This window comes from Carex rostrata, chromosome 11 (assembly GCF_964058835.1).
Source record: "Carex rostrata chromosome 11, lpCarRost1.2, whole genome shotgun sequence".
NCBI lineage: Eukaryota > Viridiplantae > Streptophyta > Magnoliopsida > Poales > Cyperaceae > Carex > Carex rostrata.
Genome location: NC_135928.1, coordinates 77,501 through 82,500, shown reverse-complemented (window position 1 = coordinate 82,500; position 5,000 = coordinate 77,501).

The following is a 5,000-nucleotide window of genomic DNA, read 5'->3' as shown; positions in this document are numbered from 1 at the left end:
ATGCGGCCACGCGTTGGGGAAAACTAAGCGGATACGGCCAAGTGTTGGGGAAAAATGGCCCGAAAACAGCCCAGCGGCAAGCGGAAGCGGCTAACGTTGGGGAAAAGTGACCCGAAAACAGTTAAGCGGGGGAAAACTAAGCGGATGCGGCCACGCGTTGGGGAAAACTAAGCGGATACGGCCAAGAGTCGGTGAAATAGGCCCGAAAACAGTCCAGCGGCAAGCGGAAGCGGCTAACGTTGGGCAAAAGTGACCCGAAAACAGTTCAGCGGGGCAAATTTTTGAAATTTTTTTTGAAATTTTGAAATTTTTTTGAATTTTTGAAATTTTTGAAGTTTTTTTGGGTTTTTGGACTTTTTTTGAATTTTTGAATTTTTTGAATTTTTTTGAATTTTTTTGAATTTTTTGAATTTTTTTTGAATTTTTGAATTTTTTTTTTTTTTTGAATTTATTTGATTTTATAAATTTTTTGTGATTTTTTGAGATTTTTTTGAATATTTTACATGGGTGATTTCGACTTGGGGGATTTTCAGGGGGTGGTAATCCTGGGCGTGGCTAGAGCCTCAAAATACATATTCCCCTATAGGGGGGCAAGGTTTTCAAAAATGGGTGCCCCCTCATGTACACGCGCGTGGGTGTACATGGCCCCGTCGGTGCCAGCGTGGGTGGAAAATGGCCCGAAAACAGCCCAGCGGCAAGCGGAAGCGGCTAACGTTGGGCAAAACTGACCCGAAAGCAGTATAGCTTGGAAAATTAAGCGGATGCAGCCAATTGTTGGCGAAAACTAAGCGGATACGGCCAAGTGACGGTGAAAAATGGCCCGAAAACAGTCCAGCGGCAAGCGGAAACGGCTAACGTTGGGCAAAAGTGACCCGAAAACAGTTCAGCTGGGGGAAATTAAGCGGAAGCAGCCAAGCGTTGGGCAAAACCAAGCGGATACGGCCAAGAGTCGGTGGAAAATGGCCCGAAAACAGTCCAGCGGCAAGCGGAAACGGCTAACGTTGGGACAAAGTGACACGAAAACAGTTCAGCTGGGGAAAATTAAGCGGATGCAGCCAAGCGTTGGGGAAAACTAAGCGGATCCGGCCCAGAGTCGGTGGAAATTGGCCCGAAAACAGTCCAGCGGCAAGCGGAAGCGGCTAACGTTGGGCAAAAGTGACCCGAAAACAGTTCAGCGGGGGAAAACAAAGCGGATGCGGCCACGCGTTGGGGAAAACTAAGCGGATACGGCCAAGTGTTGGGGAAAAATGGCCCGAAAACAGCCCAGCGGCAAGCGGAAGCGGCTAACGTTGGGGAAAATTGACCCGAAAACAGTTAAGCGGGGGAAAACTAAGCGGATGCGGGCACGCGTTGGGGAAAACTAAGCGGATGCGGCCAAGTGTCGGTGGAAATTGGCCCGAAAACAGCCCAGCGGCAAGCGGAAGCGGCTAACGTTGGGCAAAAGTGACCCGAAAACAGTTCAGCGGGGGAAAACTAAGCGGATGCGGCCACGCGTTGGGGAAAACTAAGCGGATACGGCCAAGAGTCGGTGGAAATTGGCCCGAAAACAGTCCAGCGGCAAGCGGAAGCGGCTAACGTTGGGCAAAAGTGACCCGAAAACAGTTCAGCGGGGCAAATTTTTGAAATTTTTTTTGAAATTTTTTTGAATTTTTTCAATTTTTGAAGTTTTTTTGGGTTTTTGGACTTTTTTTGAATTTTTGAAATTTTTGAATTTTTTTGAATTTTTTTAAATTTTTTGAATTTTTTTTGAATTTTTGAAATTTTTTTTTTTTTTGAATTTATTTGATTTTATAAATTTTTTGTGATTTTTTGAGATTTTTTTGAATATTTTACATGGGTGATTTTGACTTGAGAGATTTTCAGGGGGTGGTAACCCTGGGCGTGGCTAGAGCCTCAAAATGCATATTCCCCTATAGGGGGGCAAGGTTTTCAAAAATGGGTGCCCCCTCATGTACACGCGCGTGGGTGTACATGGCCCCGTCGGTGCCAGCGTGGTTGGAAAATGGCCCGAAAACAGCCCAGCGGCAAGCGGAAGCGGCTAACGTTGGGCAAAACTGACCCGAAAGCAGTATAGCTTGGAAAATTAAGCGGATGCAGGCAATTGTTGGCGAAAACTAAGCGGATACGGCCAAGTGTCGGTGAAAAATGGCCCGAAAACAGTCCAGCGGCAAGCGGAAACGGCTAACGTTGGGCAAAAGTGACCCGAAAACAGTTCAGCTGGGGGAAATTAAGCGGAAGCAGCCAAGCGTTGGGGAAAACCAAGCGGATACGGCCAAGAGTCGGTGGAAAATGGCCCGAAAACAGTCCAGCGGCAAGCGGAAACGGCTAACGTTGGGACAAAGTGACCCGAAAACAGTTCAGCTGGGGAAAATTAAGCGGATGCAGCCAAGCGTTGGGGAAAACTAAGCGGATCCGGCCCAGAGTCGGTGGAAATTGGCCCGAAAACAGTCCAGCGGCAAGCGGAAGCGGCTAACGTTGGGCAAAAGTGACCCGAAAACAGTTCAGCGGGGGAAAACTAAGCGGATGCGGCCACGCGTTGGGGAAAACTAAGCGGATACGGCCAAGTGTTGGGGAAAAATGGCCCGAAAACAGCCCAGCGGCAAGCGGAAGCGGCTAACGTTGGGGAAAAGTGACCCGAAAACAGTTAAGCGGGGGAAAACTAAGCGGATGCGGCCACGCGTTGGGGAAAACTAAGCGGATGCGGCCAAGTGTCGGTGGAAATTGGCCCGAAAACAGCCCAGCGGCAAGCGGAAGCGGCTAACGTTGGGCAAAAGTGACCCGAAAACAGTTCAGCGGGGGAAAACTAAGCGGATGCGGCCACTTGTTGGGGAAAACTAAGCGGATACGGCCAAGAGTCGGTGGAAATTGGCCCGAAAACAGTCCAGCGGCAAGCGGAAGCGGCTAACGTTGGGCAAAACTGACCCGAAAACAGTTCAGCGGGGGAAAACTAAGCGGATGCGGCCACGCGTTGGGGAAAACTAAGCGGATACGGCCAAGAGTCAGTGGAAATTGGCCCGAAAACAGTCCAGCGGCAAGCGGTAGCGGCTAACGTTGGGCAAAACTGACCCGAAAACAGTTCAGCGGGGGAAAACTAAGCGGATGCGGCCACGCGTTGGGGAAAACTAAGCGGATACGGCCAAGTGTTGGGGAAAAATGGCCCGAAAACAGCCCAGCGGCAAGCGGAAGCGGCTAACGTTGGGCAAAAGTGACCCGAAAACAGTTCAGCGGGGGAAAACTAAGCGGATGCGGCCACGCGTTGGGGAAAACTAAGCGGATACGGCCAAGGGTCGGTGAAAAAGGGCCCGAAAACAGTCCAGCGGCAAGCGGAAGCCGCTAACGTTGGGCAAAAGTGACCCGAAAACAGTCCAGCGGGGGAAAACTAAGCGGATGCGGCCAAGCGTTGGGGAAAACTAAGCGGATACGGCCAAGCGTCGGTGAAAAAGGCCCGAAAACAGTCCAGCGGCACGCCGAAGCGGCTAACGTTGGGCAAAAATGGCCAAAAGCGGTGGAGCAGGGCGGTCTGAATCTATGCATCCACATAAAATGGGGGGTAAACCTGGGGGATTTCCAGGGGGTGGTAACCCTGGGCGTGGCTGGAGACCCAAAATGCATATTCCCCTATAGGGGGGAAGGATTTTTGGAAGAGGCAGCCCCTCATGTACATGCCAAGCGGGGTGTACATGGCCCCTGTGGGTGCCTCCGTCGGTGTAAAATGGCCCGAAAAACAAGATTATGTTACCCGAAGACACGATTATGTTACCGAAAAAACACGGTTGAGCGGGGGCAGTAAGCACGGTTGAGCGGGGGCAAAAAACACGGTTGAGCGGGGCAAAAAACACGGTGCAGCGGGGACAAAAGACACGATTTTGTTACCGAAAAACACGGCCCGTCGGGGGCAAGGAACACGAATATGTTACCGAAAAACACGGACCACGCGGGTTGAAATCCCCAGCCGTAGAGCCGGCGAAACACGGTGGGGCAGGGCGTCTAAGCGTGGAGGCGCCCGTAAGACCGATGCGGGTTGAAATCCCCAGCCGTAAAGCCGGCGAAAAGCGGTCGGGCAGGGTGACTCCGCGTGGAGTTTCGCCCGTAAGGCCGATGCGGGTAGCCGCGCGGGTTGAAATCCCCAGCCGTAAAGCCGGTGAAACACGGTTCATTGGGGCGCCTAAGCGTGGAGGCGCCCCGCAGAGACCGAGCGGGTTGAAATCCCCAGCCGTAAAGCCGGCGAAACACGGTTCATTGGGGCGCCTAAGCGTGGAGGCGCCCCGCAGAGACCGAGCGGGTTGAAATCCCCAGCCGTAAAGCCGGCGAAACACGGTTCATTGGGGCGCCTAAGCGTGGAGGCGCCCGCAGAGACCGAGCGGGTTGAAATCCCCAGCCGTAAAGCCGGCGAAACAAGTTCGGGCAGGGCGACTCCGCGTGGAGTTTCGCCCGTAAGACCGATGCGGGTAGCCGCGCGGGTTGAAATCCCCAGCCGTAAAGCCGGCGAAACACGGTTCATTGGGGCGCCTAAGCGTGGAGGCGCCCCGCAGAGACCGAGCGGGTTGAAATCCCCAGCCGTAAAGCCGGCGAAACAAGTTCGGGCAGGGCGACTCCGCGTGGAGTTTCGCCCGTAAGACCGATGCGGGTAGCTGCGCGGGTTGAAATCCCCAGCCGTAAAGCCGGCGAAACACGGTTCATTGGGGCGCCTAAGCGTGGAGGCGCCCCGCAGAGACCGAGCGGGTTGAAATCCCCAGCCGTAAAGCCGGCGAAACACGTTCGAGCAGGGCGTCTAAGCGTGGAGGCGCCCGTAAGACCGATGCGGGTAGCCGCGCGGGTTGAAATCCCCAGCCGTAAAGCCGGCGAAACACGGTTGAGCGGGGCGCCTAAGCGTGGAGGCGCCCCGCAGTGACCGAGCGGGTTGAAATCCCCAGCCGTAAAGCCGGCGAAACACGGTTGAGCGGGGCGCCTAAGCGTGGAGGCGCCCCGCAGAGACCGAGCGGGTTGAAATCCCCAGCCGT